This window comes from Dipodomys spectabilis, unplaced genomic scaffold, assembly GCF_019054845.1.
Source record: "Dipodomys spectabilis isolate Male_0828 unplaced genomic scaffold, ASM1905484v1 ptg000067l, whole genome shotgun sequence".
NCBI lineage: Eukaryota > Metazoa > Chordata > Mammalia > Rodentia > Heteromyidae > Dipodomys > Dipodomys spectabilis.
In genome coordinates this window covers 6,831,830-6,852,487 of record NW_024870744.1, presented here as the reverse complement: position 1 = coordinate 6,852,487, position 20,658 = coordinate 6,831,830, and positions in this window count along the sequence as shown.

Here is a 20,658-nt window from a genome sequence, read left to right as displayed (position 1 = left end):
TCATATGATTTAATAAATTCTAGATGCAGGCAAAGATGCATCTAGAGGAAAATTTATAGTTATCAGATACACATTTTATGTTATTTTATTTTTTTTGGTTTGGTCATGGGGCCTGAACCCTGGGCCTGGGTGCTGTCCCTCAGCTCTTCAGCTCAAGACTAGCACTCTACCACTTGAGCCACAGCACCACTTCCGGCTTTTTTCTTTTTGCTTATGTGTTGCTGAGGTATCGAACCCAGGGCCTCATGCATGCAAGGCAAGCGCTCTACCACTGAGCCACCTTCCCAGCCCCGAGATGCACATTTTAGAAGGGAAGAAAAAAATGTAAAGTCAACAGTTTAAGTGTCTATCTCAAGAAGCTAAAAATACATCATCAATTAAATGTCAAGAAAGAAGGAAAAAAGACACGGGCAGAAATTCTTTTTTTAATTTTAATTTTTATTGTGAAAATACTGTACAGAGGGGTTACAATTACATGGATGAGATAATGAGCATATTTCTTATCAAGCATTGGAATTCTTGAGCAGATGCAGTCATTACAGCCAATGTACCTTATGTAAAATGTGAACTACATAATTTGAGGATAGGGATGGGAGGGAAGAAATAGGAGAGAATGATGGAAGGGGTGACTGCCAAGAAGCATCATACTGGTACCCTGACCTAACAAGTTGAAACTCCTTTGTACAACTACTGAATAATAAAAATGTAAGAAATGAATGAGGTACAAAATGAATGTGTCCTGGATCAGCCAAGTTAAATATTGATTACTTGAAAAGACTATTAAAACTGATGAACCTCTGGTGAGAAAGAGAGAGAGAAAAAGAGAGAGAGAGAAGACAAGTCATCATTACAGATCCTATAGAAAGTAAAGGTAAGGATAATAAGGAAATGCTATGGGACAACATTATGTGGATACATTTGAAAAGTCAAATGAAAGGGATGCATTTTTACTAACAATACAACACATCAAAAGAGACACAGGAAAGACAGAAATTAATCTATTGTGAAGAAGTGGAATTCCTCACTTTAAATATTCCCATGGAAAGGTTTCAGGCCTGACAACGTGACAGGGCAATCATGGCAAGTATTTGAGCGGGCCTCAAATTCTTCTAAAACAGAAAAAGCGAGTGCTCTTCACTCTACTGAGGAGGCCAACATAGCCGGATACAAAAACTGTCAAGACTGTTACATGAAAGGAAGGGTCTAAGGCGAGGATTTAACATTCTAACCAAAACTGACCAAGTTAGTCTGGAGGAATAGGGTGCTGGCTGCTGCACCCTGGAGTTTTGTCCTCGGGGGAATCCACTGTCTTCACACATGAAGGAGACAGAGCAAGTGGTTAGGACCGGGTACTCCAGAAAGAGAAGGGCATTTCTTTAATCTGGGAAAAAGAATTTGCAAACCAAACCACCACAACAAAATGCCTCTGGTGGCAAATGTCGAACTCAGTGGTGAAGTGCACAGTGTCCTGCAGGTCCTAGGGAAAAAACAAACAAACATTAGAGTGCTATAGGGAGGAATAAGGCTTTCATGATTCATAGGTTGTTGCATGCATAGGATATACAACTAGATAACTGGCATTAATAACGAATCCATCAATGTCACTAAATATGTCAAGATAGACGTGTCATTTGGAGTCCTCTATATATTTAATTAACGTTTAAAAGGTTTTGAAAATACTATAATAGGGTCAAAATACATCAAGTTTTCTGTTTTCCTTCTTTCTGGTCAGTTGTAGGGCTTAAACTCTTGGCCTGGACCCTGAGCTCTTCAGCTCAAGACGGGCATTCTACTCACTTGCGCCACAGCGCCACTTCCGGTTTTCTGGTGATTAATTGGAGATAAGAGTCTCACGGACTTTCCTGCCCAGACTGCCTTTGAACCCGGCTGGCTTTGCAACTCATATCTCAGCCTTCTGAGTAGCTAGGATTATAGGCATGAGCCACCAGCGCCTGGCTACATCAAATTTTCTAAGCTCTTCAAGCTGTTCAAAAGACAGACAAGGCTGGGCCCTGGTAGCTCACGCCTGGAACTCTAGCTACTCAGGAGGCTGAGATCTGAGGATTAAAATTCAAAGCCAGCCTAGGAAAAAAGTTGGAGAGACTTTTATCTCTCTAATTAACCAGCAAAATGACAGAAGTGGAGCTGTGCCTATGGGGGTGGTTTCAGCTTTGAGTGAAAGCTAAGGGGTAAAGGCCAGGACTTGAGTTGAAGCCCTAGTATTGGTGTGCATACGTGCACAAACACATACATGTGCACACACATGCATGCCACACATACATGTACACACATGCCACATACACGGCATACAAGATAGCTTCATAGCAAACCATAAAACCTCAAGGTAAAGAAAACTGAAAAATGGAAAGATGGGTCAATATAGCATGTTCGTGTACGGAGCACTCAGTTATAAAAAGATGTTCTTTCACTGCCAAACTTATGTTCTTTCAGAGGAATTGCAACCAGAACTTTGGCAGAATTTGTAAGTTGATTGCAAACTTACATGGAAGTGCAAAGTGCCAAGAACAGCTTAGATGATCTTATAGAAGAAGCAGCACAGTGCTAAGAGTGACTGTCTTGTCTAGTGAACGTTACTGCAGACCTGGGCCAGGGCAGTGTGCTGTTTCCTCAGAACAGATGAGTGGACCAGGGAAGAGAACGTGATGCGGGATCATGCCGTGTGGGATCCTGGGGTTGGGATGTTGGGTGGCGTTTAACTCTGATGGGAGGTAGACGAAGGTGGTACAAATGTTGTGTGGACTCAATGCTGTGGATGTGTTTACTGGAAACGATCATTTTATGCTATGCAAATTTCACCTCGGTGGACATGTTTAAGAACACAAGACAAGCCACAATGACACACTGAGCTAAAATGGCTCCAATTAAATATGACTGACAAACTGCAGGCTGCTGTGAAGGTGGAACCCTTGGATTTCTTGCACACTGGCTGTGGAGGGCAAGCATTTTAACTGTACCAGCTAAAGCCAGGATGAGGCAAGCCCCAAGACCTAGGATCTTCACACCCTGATATGTGACCAGTAGAAATGTGTGTGTGTGTGTGTGTGTGTGTGTGCGTGTGTGTGTGGTTTCATAGATTGTGTGTGCAAGAATGTTCCCCCATGGCTTTCTCTATAACAGCACCAAAAAGAAAAACTCATCTGTCCATCAGCAGTAGTGTGAGTCAATAAATCAGTGCTTTCCACAGGAAAAATCTATGCCACAGTAAGAATGAATTCACAAAACCGGGCTCCAGGCCCCATGTGGCCAAAATTCACAAATAGAATGTGAAGGGAAAAGCAAGCAAGCGAGGGAACCGAACAGGCAGAGGCATACCTTGGGGCTCCTGTTTGTGCTTCAGACGCGGACACTTCTAACCTAGGGCGTTAAAAGCTGGGACAGTGACATCCTTAGTGGATGTCCCTCCTTCCCTCCCTCCCCCATCCCACTCCCCCCACCAGCCCAGCCCACCACCCAAGCTCAGATCCCAAAGCAGGAGCAGACGTGGATGCCGGGCCTCGCCAGGTCCACAGCATTTCTGGTCATGGGAGAGGTGCTCTGCGAGCGGTATGGCAGCCAGATTCACAGGTGCATCTTTAGGAAAGGGCGCTATTCTAAGAGCCATGTCACCCGGAGGTCACCCAGCAGGAGACTAGCAGAGACCATCCCTGAGGAGAGACAGCTTGAGCCACGAGCAGAGGACTACAGCCCTGGGGGGCTGAGGGTGCAGACAGAGGGAGGGCTTGGAGCCCGGGGAAGGACCCAAGGGACAGGAGTAGGAAGAGCAGGGTATGTGTGTGTGTGCGCGTGCGTGCGTGCGTGTGTGTGTGTGTGTGTGTTTAGCGGTAGTACTGGGATATGAACTCAGAGCTTTAAGCTTGCCAGACAGGCACTTTGCTTCTGTTTTATAAGGCTGTGATGTGTGAGGGCCATGCCGATCCCAGACAGACCGCCCTTCCCAGGCTAGCTCCTCGAGGTTGCAGACAGCTGGCCCGGGAACACGCCTTGCAGATCCTCTCTGACCTGACCAGGGCTCACAGACACCCACAGCCACCCGCCTCCATCATCCAACTCTGAATCTCGGCCACACACTAGGGCCAAGGCCTGGGCCTCTGGAGACCACTCCTATAGCCCACCATCTGCTAGATGTATAAGCCAGCCCCAAGCCTGGGCAAGCTTGCCCTCCCTGCCTCTGCCTTCCTCCCTGCAGAAGACATAACTGAAGCTCTGCCCGCCTGGGTCAGCTGTTGGACTGTCCCCATACTTCTGGCGCGGCCCAGCGTGGTGCAGCTCCTCCTCGGGGAACTATGAATCACAAACTCTTCTTCAACACCATTGGCCTTTCTGTGCTGCCACTCAGCATCCTCCACAAATCAAATCCTGTCGTGAGATGCTGCTCAGCCCATCCTCCTCTTGGGTGCTTGCCTCTTGCTCACTCCACTCACAGCCAGCCGAGTGGGCATTTCAGTAGGCCACACGTCCCCCTCCCCCCCCCACCCCCCCCACCCCCGCCCCTTCCCAGAGCCTCCCGAGGCCTGGCCTCCCTCTCCCTGCTGGGGACCTACGGGGAACCCAGACACTGACAGGCTCTTTTCCAGCTTTTTCTTTTGGCCAAGAGGATGCCCCTGATAATGAGGAAATGGACTGACAGTAGCGAAATCAGAGCTGGGGCCTTCTGGGATGAGTCAGCCACAGAGAAGGACTGAGCAATTTCTGTTTGGCAATCAGAGCTGCCATGGAGAGGGCAAGCTGTGGGGGGCACTCGGGAGGCCCCCAAGGCCTTGGGCCCTCCATTATGGCCCCTCCCCGCCCCAGCAGAGCTGCCCCAGTGTCCCCATTTCACCACAGACCCGGGTGTCTGCTGGCTTAGCGAGCCGGGAGCTTGTAGTGAGCCGCAAGCGGGTGCCATGTCTCTCAGATCCCTTTAATCGTGTCTTTCTCTTGCTGAACAGTCCCTGCTCTGAACATGGCTATTTTTATCAGCTCCTCGGGGCAGGCCCAACAAGACGCCAGGCTGGCCGAGAGCCCCAGCCCCTCTCCTCTGTGATCTGCTGTGCGAATCGAGATGGGTTCTTAGAACACAACAGAACTTTCTTCAGTTTAGATGCTCACTAAGTCAAGCTGGCCTGTGCCTTTGTCAGTGGCCGCCCTGCCCATTCCTCCCGGGGCCTCCTCCCCTCTGGCGGGGAGGGAGCAGAGCCTCCTCTCCTGATGCCGGCGGGCTGTGTGCAACCGCAGCCTTCCACCTCTGACTCACTGAGCAGGCATCTTCCACGGCCGCCTCGCTGCCCCTCCTGGCCAGGCCCCCGGCTTCCCAAGCTCTGACCATGCTTGTGCAATACCAGACCCTGGACTCACACACACACCACACACACACACACACACACACACACACACACACACGGAGCAGATGTGTGGACCCACATAGGCCCAGAGAGCCTGGGGGGCTACGAACGTCCTCTCCAAGTCCACGTGGGGTCACCCTGGAGCCTCCTGAAGCCCAGGGCTCCTGGTCACTTTACATCTGCTGTTTGCCAAGAATGGCTTTGAGGGCTGGCCCTCCTGGTCCAGGAAGGTCAGATCCTTTTGTCTTCCCTGCCAGCCTCTGGTCCAAGCCCTTGGGCAACCCTGAGTCCTGCTGCCCCTGCCCCATATTCTGACCAACTTACGCCCACAGCTGGGGTGCACCGCCCCCAACCAGAAGCCTCTGTGCCCCTCCTGCAGTCTCTCCTGACTCAGCCCCCTAGGCCTCACTGGCCCCTCCCAGGAAGGTGGGGCTTGCTCTGGCTCAGCCCCCACCCCTCCCTGCTTGACCTGGCCTGCCCCTTTATGTCATGCCCTGCCATCTGGGGACCATGCTATCTGCTCCCCGCTGTCCTGCATCCAGTGTGCTGGGCTGTGGGACCCTGTTGACACTGCTGCTGCTAGCCTGCCTGTCCCCCCCGGTCCCCCGCCTGTCCCCCTCCTGGCCCCTGCCTGTCCCCTGCCTCCTCATTTTCTCCCTCTTGAGAATGCCCTGTAGCTGGGCTCTTTCTTCCTCTAGCCCTTTCTCTGTCAACCCCGCGGCCCCCCCCCCCCCCATTTTGTCAGCACCTAAGCAAGTTTGTTATAGGATGTGCTCGTGGTTTGTCCTATGACAGAAACAGTAAAATTTCCAATGGGGCCCTTTGAGGCTGGGTCTTGTAACCCGTGGATGTTCAGGCAGTATCTCCTGTGGGCCCCAGCCCTCCCCCCCACCCCCAGGGCTCCTTGGATGGGAGGAGTTGCTCTGGATATCTGTCTTCAAGTCACATAGGGGCTCAGTGTTAGCTTGGGACCATTTCCTGAGGTCAGGGCACTGCCCTGGACTGGGGTTCCGCAGAGCAGGCAGGTCAGGGGAGCTGAGCGCGAGGCCGGTCCTGGAGCTGCCTCAGAGGAGGAGGCCACCACCCCTCCCCAGCCCCTGCTGGGTGGCTTCTATTCTGGGGTGGACCCCAGCATGTGCCCTTCGCCTGTCTCTGGAGAGAAGAGCTCTCCCTTCCTTCCGTTCTGACCCGTCTCATTCAAGGGAAGGCTTGGTCCACCATCGTCTCCCAGCTTCACCTCTTCTGCTTTGAAAGCCAACTGAAACAGAAGATCACAACGAACGTTGCCTTAGTCTTTCATCCTTCCTGGCCTGGGGTGGGGAGGGTGTGTGCAGGGCAGCACAGCCCCTGTCCCAGGGCCCCCGACCCGAGGGGAGCTGGGGCTTGGGGGCTCCCACAAACGGCTGACGATGGTGACGGTTATCAAGGACACATGCTTGGTGTTCCTCCGGAGCAGAGCGGAAGGGCCGGCCTGCTGGCACTGTGGACTGGCATACAGCCCCCAACTCTGTGTGCTCTCTCTGGCCACCCTCCCCCCGGCTCCCCACTGGGCAGGCTCAGGGGAAAGTGCGAGAACATGAAGCCCTGGAAGAGGTGAGCTTGCCGGTCTGTGCGCCCAGCCCGGCGAATCCAGAGAGTCTGCAATGGTCATTAGCCTGTTGGTCTCAGACCAACAAAGTCCGCCAGCTTGTTTCCCAGCTCCTGGCGTCCGTGAGGCCTGTTTTCCATGAGCCGGGTGTGCTCAGGGCTCCAAGGGGCTCCACACGCCAAGGGTCTGCCTGACCCTCTCCAGCCCGTGTGACTCCCCGGTGCTGCCGCCCCGGCTTGTCCCTGGAGCATGGGAAACCTGCCGTCTCTCCAGGCACCCACAAACAGCTGTAGGGGCTGCAGGTCACAGTGTCGCTGTGTGGTGTCTGGTCAGCAAGTTAGGGAGAGAAGGAGGGAGACAGAGAGAGAGGGAGGGAAGGAGGGATGGAGGGAGACAGAAGAAGAGAGGAGGGAACGAGAGAGGGCTAGAGACAGAGTGAGAGAGAGGGAGGTAGGGAGAGAAGAAACAAAGAAGGAAGAAGAGAGAGACAAAGAGGAAGGGAGAGGGAGGGAGGCAGGAACAGAATGGCAGAGAAGGAAGGATGGAGAGAGACAGAGATAAAGAGAATAGAGAGAGAGGAAGAGAGAAAGGAAGGAGGGAAGAGGAGGAGAGGAGGGAGGGGAGGAGAGGAGAGGAGGGAATGTATAACAAACATACTCATGGGGGCTCATAAGCTGACTGGGACCACCATGTCCATCTTGTCTGTTCATCCCAGGGACTCAGGGCTGGAAACCTAACTCTGCTGGCCAAGTTCTGTCACTCCTGAGAGTCAGATAAAACAATCTGGCAGCCGGGTGCCGGTGGCTCACGCCTGTAATCCTAGCTACTCAGGAGGCTGAGATCTGAGGATCTCCGTTCAAAGCCAGCCCAGGCAGGAAAGTCCGTGAGACTCTTACCTCCAATAAACCACCAGAAAACCGCAAGTGGTGCTGTGGCTCAAGTGGTAGAGCCTCACCTTGATCTGAAGAGCTCAGGGACAGCGCCCAGACCAGAGTTCAAGCCCCATGACTGACAAAAAAACCCAAAACAACAACAAAAACAACCCAACAATTTGCCTCCCCCCCCCCATACCATTCCTGGGGCTTAAACTCAGGGGCCTAGGTGCTGTCCTTGAGCTCTACTTTCCCTTTCTTTCCTTCCCTCCCTCCCTCCCTCTTCCCTTCCGTCCTTCCTTCCTTCCTTCCTTCCTTCCTTCCTTCCTTCCTTCCTTCCTTCCCTCCTTCCTTCCGTCCTTCCTTCCTTCCTTCCTTCCGTCCTTCCTTCCTTCCTTCCCTCCTTCCTTCCTTCCTTCCCTCCTTCCTTCCTTCCTTCCTTCCTTCCTTCCTTCCTTCCTTCCTTCCTTCCTTCCTTCCTTCCTTCCTTCCTTCCTTCCTTCCTTCCTCAAGGCTAGCACTCTACATCCCCACTTCCAGTTTGTTGGTGACTAGTTGAAGAGTCTCACAGGCTTTCCTATCTGAGATCCTCAGATCTCAGCCTCCTGAGAAGGTAGGAGTATAGGGGTGAGCCACTGAAACTCAGCTCAATTTGACCTCTTAAAGATGAGTCTGAACTGGGAGTTTTGAAAATCAAGACACCCTGTGACGTCGCCTTCTTTCTTCACGAAGCCATGTCTGTCAGGGTCCCCACCAAGGTGGCTGACCACGAGTGAGAGGCGGGAAGAGAAAGCCCACAGGGCCTCTGCAAGCGTGAGCAGGAAGGGGGTCCTGATCCTTGGGGCCAGGCAGGGTGTGACCCCAGCTGTCCTGTCCCCAAGGCTCCTCACAGGGACCTCACACCACGGCCTACTTGGGGAGCCTGGAAAGAGAACTAATCCTTGTCTGGTCTCCCGGAAGTCCCGCTCACCACCTGGGACGGCCAGGTCCCCTGGGCAGCTGTGCCTGGCCTTCCGCGCTGTCACGGTGGGTGCGTCTGGCGCCTGCCCCTCTCTGCACGCGCTGTGTTGGGGGGGGCCGTCATGCCCACCCTCACAGCCAGGCTAGGCCACAGCTCTTCCTGCCCCGACGTCATCTTGGCGATGGGACTCGCTAGTCCGTGTCATTTCCGGACAGAGCCACCTTCTGACCACAGCGACAGCCACGCCCCAGGGCCCGCTCCCCTCCCTCGGCATGGTGGGCTGAGGTGGTGGGGGTCTTTGTTTCCCAGGATGACCTAATGTGCTCACACACACATCTCCTCGTGGAAATGAGCCCAGCCCTGCTTGGAAGGAAGACAGGGCCAAGAGAGAATCCATGTTTCCCAGCCCAGGGCCTAGGTTGCTTAGAGGGACCCCTGTTAGACGGGGCATCCACTCCCGCAGGGAAACACTGAAGTCCATCCCTGATGCCCCTGCTTTGGCACTGGTGCCACATCAGGATCTTTCTGTAGCACTAAACACCCACAGAGCCACACCCCCACCTACCACTCTGGAGGACCTGGGTGAGGACCCTCCATTTCATGCCCAGTGGTGGACAGGAGGCCCCGGCCTGTCCAGCAGCTCTCTGGAAACCCATTCCTTAAAGGCTGTACGAAAGAACCAGACGTGAGGCCAGGGGGCCAGGTCACGGGTCGAGAGGGGACAGCTGTGGATGTGTTCCGGGTGAGTTCTTGCAGTTAGGTTATAGAACAGAGCAGGGTGGACTTGTTCAAAGGTCATGCATGGCTGACTGTGATGGAAGTTTCTAGGGTAGACACAGGGTATGTGTTTTACACGGTTTAAACTTGGATCTGTGGAGTGGGGCTTGTTTCTCCGCGTGGGCCTCAGTTTCCCTGTTTAGGAAAGGAGAGTCTCCCTGCTCCTGTGCGGGCTAGGCCACAGCACCGAGACTCTAACACGCCATGCTTCTGTGCTCTCCTGGCATTCAGCTCTCCCTGGAGAGCTTGTGCCAGGACAGCTTTGATCTGGGAAGTCGAGGCTCCCGGTTTGGGGACTGTGGAACCGGGGTCCAGCCGCCGGGTTGAGTGGGGAGGGTGGCCCTGTGACTCAGCCCGGTCTTCAGCTCGAACCCTGCCGCCCCCTCCCCAAGCACACACAGAGAAGCAGCAGCTTCTGGAATGGTCTCCCCGCCCCCAGCACGCCCCGGCTGGGTGGGCCCCAAGCCTCTTGTCGGCTTTGATTCTGCAATTTTTTCCAAACCCCAAGCATGATTCACGTCCCAGACCGGCTAGTGGAATTTCTGAAACCCGAGCACTGAGGTATGGTCTGCACGGCCGGCGGCGGCTCGGGCTGCGTGCGCGCAGGGCTCCCGACCTTCGGGGCAGCCCGGGGAGGGGGCGGCACACGCATTCTTCCCACATGAAGTCCTGTCCCTATCGGGAGGAAGCGGGACCAGTAGTCCCATAAAACGAAAAGGCTCAGCCGGCTCTTGTTAAATCTGCTCGGATTCGTTCAGCCCAGCATCATCTGGGCCTGCGGGACAGCGCACAGCCGGTAACGTTGCCATTGGCTGACAAACATCACCAGGCTCCCTTCTCCTCCTGTTGTCCCCAGAGCAGGGATGGACGGTCCACCCCGCCCTGCCCTGCACGCACCCTGCCAAGCTTCCTGAACAAGGCGGCCCCTTGTGAGGCACTCTGAACCGGTAGAGAGGTTCATAACTCTTGTCTGGTTAATTGCTGTTTGAGTTCTTTATGCCAGTGACAACACTGGGCCTCCTCCTTGGTGTGCGGGATGACGGGGTCCCGTGCGGGCGGGCCTGGCCTGGCCTGGCCTGGCCCAAGGGAGCCAGAGAGAAGCAATGGCCTCCTTGGCCTCTGAATGACCAGACGGCAACAAGGCAGCCATTGTGAAGGCCACAATGGGCCCAGCTTTCTGTTTCCAAACACAGAGAGGGATCAAGGGCCATTGTCACCAAAAGGGATGTGTTTGGGAGGGAGGAAGGTCACCAAGAGAATGTAAGCAGGGTCTACTGTGAGTGAGTGTCCCTGGGGCACTGGTTAAGGTGGCTGTGACCCCATGGGGCCTCCTTGAGGTTAGATTCTGAGCCTCTGTGTGTGTGTGTGTGTGTGTGTGTGTGTGTGTGTGTGTGGCCACGTGAACACTTGTATTGGGGCTTGAACTCAAGGCCTTGCATTCTTGCTTTGGTTTTATTGCTCAAGGATGGCACTCTACCATTTGAGCCATACCTTCCATTTCAGTTTTTGTTGGTTAATTGGAGTTAGGAGTCTCACAGTTTTGTCTGCCCAGGCTGGCTCTCACTGTGATCCTCAGATCTCAGCCTCCTAAATAGGATTACAGGCATGAGCCACAGCACCTGAATTCTACATTCAGTTTTCTACATCTCACATAGGCCTGGGACTCAGGAGACACTGGAGATGTCTGAGAGGAAAGCAGAAGAAAGGGAGGAAAGTAGGAGGAGGAAGGAAGAAGGTACAAAAGAAAAGACAAGAAGAGGGAGAAGAGAGAGACAGGGAAGAGAGAGAGTATTTTCTGTGGAAGGTAGTTCTCCCCTCCTCCCTGACTCTATTTCTCTGCCAGCTCCCAGTCAGAATCCCAGCCCTTGGACAATGGGTGAGGGAGTCAACCCCAGTTCTGAATACACCCTGAATCAGTGGGCATTAGGAGGCGTGATGACTTGGTGCTCACAGCTTGCCAAGCTTTCCAGATGCCAGGTGTTTTCATGTCCCTCTGTGTTGCAGGGAGCTAGCCAGCCAGGCTGTTTCAGGAGCTGGAATTTGGAGTGAGCTCCTAGTGGAATTAAAATTCCATTCATACACACTCAATGCCAATTTCCTTCTCAAACCCAATCCTCCTCCTCCTCTTCCTTCTCTCTTTCACACACACACACACACACACACACACACACACACACACACACACACACACACACACACACACGACTGTCTGTCCCTGGCCCGAGCACGGTCTGTTGTGGAGTGAACGCGGCGAAGAGCAGGCCCCTCACCCGCCCGTGTGAGCTATGCCCTGCCCTGTCACTTCACATCACATCTTGGGCATTTTTCCTTCAGCTGAATAATTCTCCAAGCCTGTTTTATTTTTCCCTTCGCTTTATTAAATCAGATATGGGTGAGAGTCCAGGCATGATTCATCCAGAGGCAACTTTCCCTCCAGCTGGGAGCCTATGAAATCAAACACGTTATGTGCTTCCAAAATACAAGGGTTGGACAGGCGTGGAGTAGACACATGGGAAGGGCGGGAGGGCCCGCAGATCCTAAGAAAGCCTGGAGCACAACTGGGAGAGCGATGTTTAAATCCGAAGGCTTCGGACAAACCTTCCTGAGCCCTGGTCCGGCCTGCCACACACACCCCGGAGGCCCCAGGCGTTCCCAGGGCCCACGATGTAGCCCTCACCGCTGTGGCAGTTCTGGGCAGCAAGCCCAGCCGCTGGCTCTGCCGCTAGGCCCCGGCGGTGGTGGTCCCGATCCCAGGCCTCGCCCCGGGGCCTCTCGGTGGAGAGAAGCCCACGAGGCTCGGTCCTCAGCCCTGTGGCTCCAGGTGGCTCCTCCTTGAACTCCAGCTGTGGGGATGGCCTGGCACGGGTGGCCAACGTGGTCTGTGCCACCCTGGGGCTCACTGGGTCCTAATCTGGGATCCCCGAGAGAAGTGGGGAGCCCGGGGCCGCCCGCCTTTAGGTTGTGCTGCCCCTTCCTCCACGCCCTGGCACGCCGGGACTGTGGCGGATCTGCCGAGCAGCTCTGAAATGCGTTAGGGCTCATTCTTTATTATCTTGTTCGAGAGCCCCTGGCTTTAATGGAGTGGCTGGATAATCCCCTTCGCAGATGACCGCTCAGGTTTCTCACTGGAACACACTCTGTCACGCCTTGCAATTAGGACTGGCCGAGAATTCCCATATGTGCCTATCCCAAGGATGGATCTCATTACGTAGTTCATGGGGGCTTCCAATTTTCCCTTTTCCTCCCTCTCCTGAGTGCCGGGATTAAAGGTCTGTGTCATCATGCCTGGCCTCATCTCCCACATTTTAAAGGTTTTTCTTTCCCATTTGATGACACATCAAATCACACATTTAAATAATTTAATTTTCTCACTTTTTTTTTTTAAAAAGCACTTGCCACTTCTTCTCTTCACAGAATCTCCAGGACCGATGCTCTCGGCCACAAGGACAGCCTCTCCCTCAGTTTCTAGTAACAAGATTCTCGTTTCCACCTTAGGCCTCAGCCTATAATTCTACCAACAATCTGTTCTCGGCACCTTGGGTGATCCTCGGGGAGCGGGGCTTTCCCTGCAGCTGGCCTCTCCCGTGTCCCTCAGCTGAGTCCCCATGCTGCCCTCCGCAATGCAGGGCTTCCCCAGGAGACTCCCCGAAACCCCGGCACTACTCACTGTCAAACTCTTTGTAGCTCAGACTTTGTGTCTTAATGTATTCAGGCTGCTGTAGCACAACGCCAGAAACTGGGTAGCTTGTTAACAACAGAAAGTTCTTTCTCACAGTCTGGGGGCTGGGCAGCCAATGGTCATAGAGTTATGACACCAGCAGGGCTCTATACTGATTCCTCCCGCAGGATGCCGCGTGGAGGCCTGGTCTCCTCCCACAGAGCCGTCAGGCTGCCCCATCACACTGGCTTCAATAAAGAGCTTCCACGAGACACAGCATCTGTTTGGTTTCAGTTGGCAAGCTTTATTTTCTAATTGAGCAGCAAAGTGCACCACTCCCCTCTAATCCCTCCATTCCCATTGGCAGAGACCAACGAGACCCTATTGGCACAGACCAATGAGAGTGGTATGTTGGTTAGAGATGCTAAAACTGTTCACACAACATCCTGGCTCCAAGTGTGCAGCTCACACCAGCAGCCTTGCTCGGTTGTTTATGTTCTATGGGTTTGAGCCATGTACAAAGGTATCACCCCAACAGTCCCACTCACTGCACTCTACCTCTTCCTCCCTCCCAGTCCTGACCACCTCTGGCCATTTTCCTTCTCTGTCCAGAACACCGCAGGGTGGACTCATGCTGTGCAGAGTCCAATGTCTCTCACTTAGCATGCATTTAAGTTTCTTCTGTGTCTTTTCATGGCTTGATTGGAAGTGTCTTTTAAAGCTATGAAAAGTATTCTAGTAATCAAGAACTCTAACAACAACAGATGCTGGAGGGGATGTGGACAGAAGGGAACCTTACTTCATTGTTGGTGGGAGTGTAAACTTGTTCAACCACTTTGGAAAGCAGTATGGAGGTTTCTGAAAAGACTTCACATAGAGCTCCCCTATGACCCAGCAATCCCACTTTTGGGCATTTACCCAAATGTTTACAAACAAGACCACACTAAAGCTACCAGCACAACTATGTTTATTGCAGCATTATTTACCATAGCTAAGATATGGAACCAACCCAGATGCCCCTCAGTAGATGAATGGATCAAGAAAATGTGGTATATATACACAATGGAATTCTATGCCTCCATCAGAAAGAATGACACTGCCCCATTTGTTAGGAAATGGAAAAACTTGGAAAAAATTATATTAAGTGAAGTAAGCCAAGCCCAAAGAAACATAGGTCCCATGGTTTCCCTTATTTGCAACATCTAGTATATGTATGAGTCAAGCGCAAAAAGTCAGATAATGTGATGTTAGGAAAATGAACCCTTAGATATGTATTTTAATGCTTTTTTATTTCATGCATTTGTTTCTAACACATTTATAAGATTATCTCTTTGTTGCTTTGTATGTCCCTCCCCCACAGTATAACCCCAGCTTTCACTATATTTGATGTCAGTATAACTTGTGGAGGAGATGGGGAAAAACAAGTCGTTTAAGGATACAGGTGGACCTGTTGCAACAATGAGAAGTACAAGTTGTCATGTCCAAAACAAGCTTTACAACGTTGGTGCGGGGGGGGGGGGGTGGGGGGGTGGGGGGTGGAGGAGTAGGGGGGTGGGGGGGGTGGGGGGGGTGGGGGGAGGTAGGGAAGGGATGTGAAGGGTAAACAAAGGAGGAGGCTGCAATGCTTGATAAGAAATGTACGCATTATCCTGCCCATGTAATTGTAACCCCTCTGTACAGTATGTTCACAAAAAAAATTAAATTAAATTAAAAAAAAAAGAAAAGTATTCTAGTTTATGTATTTGTTTACCTCCTGAAAGGCATCTTAGGGGCCAGAGGCCTGGCTCAAGTGGTAAAGTACTTGCCTGGCAAGTGGCAAGCCCTGAGTTCAAACCCCACAACACACCAGTAACAAAAAAGGCATCTTGGTTGCAGCTACATTTTTGTCAAGAAGTTGTGAGAAACTGTTACCTGTGCAAACTTTTGCGTGGATGTGTTTTGGATTCCTTTGACTAAATGCCAAAGAGTATGGTCACCATGCCATATGTGTTTAGCATTTTTTTTTGTGCCAGTCATGAGGCTTGAACTCAGAGTGGGGATCGGGTGGGGTAGTTGCTGCTGTCTCTGAGCTTTTGTGTTCAAAGTTGGCACTCTACCACTTGAGCCATAGCTCTACTTCTGGCTTTTTGGTGTTTAATTGGAGATAAGAGTCTCATGGACTTTTGTGTTCACACTGGCTTTGAACTCGGATCCTCACATCTCAGCCTCCTGAGTAGCTAGGATTACAGGTGTGAGCCACTGTTGTCCAGCTACGGGTGTGTTTAGTTTTGTAAGAAGCTAGCGCACAGTAGTGGGGAGCATCTGGGTTGCTCCCTCCCCCTTTTCAGCAATTGGTGCTGTCCGTGTTTTGAATTGTGGCAATTGTAATCAGCATGCAGTGGTGTCTTGCAGTGTGCTTTACATTTCCCTGGTGACATCTGATGTTGAACATCTGAATATCGGGGCTGGGAAGGTGGCTCAGTGGTAGAGTGCTTGCCTTGCATGCATGAGGCCCTGGGTTCGATTCCTCAGCACCACATAAGCAAAAAGAAAAAAGCCGGAAGTGGCGCTGTAGCTCAAGTGGTAGAGCACTAGCCTTGAGCTGAAGAGCTGAGGGACAGCGCCCAGGCCCAGAGTTCAGGCCCCACGACCGGACCCCCCCCCCCCAAAAAATGAACATCTGAATATCTTCTTTGATGAGGTATATGTCTAGGTCTTTTGCCTATTTTTAAATTGAGCTGTTGCTTTCTTACTGTTAACTTTTAAGAGTTCTTTGTATATTTTGGAAAGCAGTCTTTTATTGGATGGTTTTTGTGCAAATGTTTTCTCAAAGTCTGAGGTTTATCTTTGCACTCTGTTGGACTTGTCTTTGCAGAGCAAATGTTGTTCTCCTGTTAAATTTGAATGAGCTTGGTGCACCAATTGCTTCCTTGTGTATCTCCCTTGGGTGTTGCATCTAAAAAGGCTGTCTCACTCACGATCCTCTGGATTGCCTCCTCTGCGGTCTTCTAGGTATTTTATCATTTCACCTTTTACATTTAGGCCTCTGATCTACTTTAAGCTCTTTAGTGGATGTGCAAAGGCTCTATCTAGATTCATTTCTTTGTGTGTGTGTGTGGGCCAGTACTGGGGCTCGAACTCAGGACCTTATGTTCTTGCTTACCTTTTTTTGCATCAGAATGGCACTCTACCACTTGAGCCATACCTCCACTCTGGCTTTTAGTGGTTATAGAGTCTCACCGATTTTTCTACTTGGGCTGGCTTTGAACCACGATCCTCAGATCTCAGCCTCCTGAGTAGCTAAGATTATCGGCAGAAGTCATCCACTTCTGGCTAGATTAATTTTTTAATTGTTAACATAAAGGTGATGTACAGAGGTAGGTTAACTTTTTAAAATTTGGTGGACATCTATTTTTCCCAGCACCATTTGTCAAAGAGGTTATCTTTGCTGCATTGCATTGCCTGATATTTAATATTTATCTCAATATATTCTGTTGTTCGGATATGTCATAAACTATTTAGTCAGGTTCTATTCCTGGCAGTTGTTTTTATAACTGTTGCTGTTTTGCTAGCAACAAGCTTTATCTTTGAGACAGATTTACAAAGGGGAATTGCTCTGGTGAAGGCTTTGGGACACCTTTCAGAGCTGTTGAGACAGAAGGACGAATTGTCCTAGAAACACACCTTCAGTTGTCATGAGGAGAAGAAAGGTACATTCTCTAACCCGTTCCAGACAGGCTACCATTTTATAAAATCTTGGTGAGCTTGCGAGATGGACCCCTGCCAGTGTATACTCCTATGATTATTCATGAACTTGAACTTTTATGATAAAATTGGACTGAGCATTTGTGGTATAAGATTTCTTGTTTTTTAATTAATTAATTAGTTATTTTTTGGTGCCCATTCTAGGGCTTGAACTCAGGGACTGGGTGTTGTTCCTGAGCAGCTTTTGCTCATGGCTGGTTGCTCTACCACTTGAGCCACACCTTCATTTACAGCTTTTGGTGGTTAATAGAAAAGTCATAGACTTTCCTGCCTGAGCAGGATTTGAACCACAATCCACACATCTCAGTCTCCTGAGAAGCTAGGATTCCAGGGGTGAACTACTGGTGTCAGGTTTGGTTTTGCCATTTTTAACCTTTCCTTTATTGATTTCTAATGATTTTTCAAAGCCAAGGAATATAATCTTTGTCTTACATGTTATTTTCCAATTATTTCTTCCAATTCACTAGAGACTATAATTTGATTCACCTTGTTTTTTGACTAATAGGAATTTAGATGTTCTTATTTAAGTTCTTTGCTCTGGTTTCTTACAACTATCTATCCCATTTGGAGATTGTATAAATATTGGCCTCCACTTTTCTCTTTTTTTTTTTTTTGGTCGGTCGTGGGGCTTGAACTCTGGGCCTGGGCGCTGTCCCTCAGCTCTTCAGCTCAAGGCGAGCGCTCTACCACTTGAGCTACAGCACCACTTCTGGTTTTCTGGTGGTTTATTGGAGATAGGAGTCTCACGGTCTCTCCTGCCCGGGCTGGCTTTGAACCGCGATCCTCAGATCTCAGCCTCCTGAGTAGCTAGAATTACAGGCGTGAGCCACCAGCGCCCGGCTCCACTTTTCTCTTAATTAATTAATTTATTTATTTATTGTTGGTTGTGGGTCTTGAACTCTGGGCCTAGGCACTGTCCCTCCACTCTCCAGCTCAAGGCTAGCACTCTACCACTTGAGCCACAGCACCACTTCAGGTTTTCTGAGTGGTTTATTGGAGATAAGAGTCTCACAGACTTTCCTTGCCAGGATTGGCTTTGAAACATGACCCTCAGATCTCAGCCTCCTGAGTAGCTCTACCTAGTTTATTTACTCACTTTGATATTTGTGTGCAGGTACTGGGGCTCAAACTCAGGGCCTCATGCTCTTGCTTGGTTTTCTTCTCAAGGCTAGTGCTCTGTCATTGAGCCGTAGCTCTACTTTTAGTTTTTGCCATTTAATTGGAGACAAGAGTCTCATGAACTTTTCTACCCAGGCTGGCTTCAAACTGTGATCGTCAGATCTCAGCCTCCACTTTGAATGTCCGTTTCCATTTCCCTTTTCTACATTTCTCCCACACTCTGTTCTGGTACATGATGTGATCCTAACAGAACCCTTTCCTAAGTGAAGAACGACAAATGGTCCAACCATGGGCTATTTGCTGAATGCTTCCTTCTATTGCCTTAAAATGCTCCTTGTAGCAGGCTCTGTTCCTGAGCCTCATGTTTACTTTCACCATCCCTGCCATGGGACAAGTTGGGGCCAAGCCCATGTGACAGCCATGTCCTGGCTCATGGTTTCTCTTCCCCCAATTGCCATGGCTACAATTCTTACCTGTTTATTCTTTGAGATTAATTGTGCCGTTGCTTTGCCAGAGAGCTCTCCCAGTAAGAGAGGAAGTTCTCTCTGAAGCAAAGTCACCCCCATGCCAGCGCAGGTCTTTTCCATGATCCGGGATGATCCTGGAAGACCTTGGACCTGGGCCTGGGAGGGACAAGAGGCCAGGACCTGCCTAGGAAGGAGCTTCTGTCAAGAGCCAGTGACAGCACCCAAGGTTTCAGTGGGCAGAGAGTCAGCTGTGTCTCCCACATGCCCTGGGGCAGTAGGAAAACCATCTGTGAAGTTGGCACTGAGTGGAGACAAAAAAAAAATATTCCCTGGGATTTGTAACCACAGCCAGCTATCATATGGTATTCAGGCCAAGTTCACCTACATAGGTGTCCCAAAGAGCCTTACCTGGGAACTTAGGTGAGAATGGTCATGGATTGACTGCAATTTGGGACACTTTGAAGAAGTTAGTACAAACTCTTTCTTGAGAAACACGACTGCTAATCAGGCCTCAAGGAATGTCTCCCAAAATCTGCTTTCAAGGTGTTTTAGTTCACAGGCAAAATCACACCACACACAGGGAACAGAGTTCCATGAAGAAGATCCAAATAGAAAACTAAAAACCAAGATGAAATAACAGGAAGAATTAGAACCACAAGACTTCACACATTGCAAGTATCCAAGAAGAATGGAAATGTGAGCCGGGCGTGGTGGTCCACGCCTGTAACCCCAGATCATCAGGATGCTGAGGCAGGAGGATCTCGAGTCCAAGGACAGCTTGGGCTATCTAGGGAGACCTTCAATTCAAAGAGAAGGAGAATGGCAGGATGCCTAATTGGCAAAAGCAATGAAGGGGAGACTGAAGTGATGAGTGAGGAGCCAGCAGAAGACTGGAAAGCGCCGACGTAATCACTGAAATGAATTAAGAAAAATTTCAACTGAACTTAGAAACTTAGTGGTTTAACCACACATCAGACACAGCCAAAGAGAGGATCGATGAACCAGCAGGTAGAACGTATAGAAGTTATCCTGAATGCAGCACAGAGATGTAAGGAGAGATACAAAAGAGATAAAGAGACTTCAACAGAGCGAGGAAGTGCACCTTACTCCAAGCCAGGGGAGGAAGAACCAATGTGTACTAGAACAACAGCCAAGAATTTCTTTTTTTTTAATTTAATTTAATTTAATTTTATTTGTGAACATACTGTACAGAGGAGTTACAATTACATGGGCAGGATAATGCGTACATTTCTTACCAAGCATTGCGGCCTCCTCCTTTGTTTACCCTTCACATCCCTTCCCAGCCTCCCCCCTCCCCCCCATCCCAATCCTTCTCCTTCCCTCCCCTTCCCCTACCCCCCCCCCCCCCGACGTTGTAAAGCTCGTTTTGGACATGACAACTTGTACTTCTCATTGTTGCAACAGGTCCACCTGTATCCTTAAACAACTGGTTTTTCCCCATCTCCTCCACAAGTTATACTGACATCAAATATAGTGAAAGCAGGGGTTATACTGTGGGGGAGGGACATACAAAGCAACAAAGAAATAATCTTATAAATGCGTTAGAAACACATGCATGAAAGAAAAAAACATTAAAATACATATCTAAGGGTTCATTTTCCTGACATCATATTATCTGACCTTTTCCACTTGACTCATACATATACTAGATATTGCAAATAAGGGAAACCATGGGACCTATGTTTCTTTGGGCCTGGCTTATTTCACTTAATATAATTTTTTCCAAGTCTTTCCATTTCCTAACAAATGGGGCAATGTCATTCTTTCTGATGGAGGCATAGAATTCCATTGTGTATATATACCACATTTTCTTGATCCATTCATCTACTGAGGGGCATCTGGGTTGGTTCCATATCTTAGCTATGGTAAATAATGCTGCAATAAACATAGTTGTGCTGGTAGCTTTAGTGTGGTCTTGTTTGTAAACATTTGGGTAAATGCCCAAAAGTGGGATTGCAACAGCCAAGAATTTCTAAGAACTAACACAAGACCCTGATCTTCATAGTCATCAAATACATGGAATTCAAAGCAAGATGAGCAAACAAAAAACCACAAAGTAAAAGAAAACCCCATATGGTACCTAGAGACATGATTGGAAGTAAAGAACTC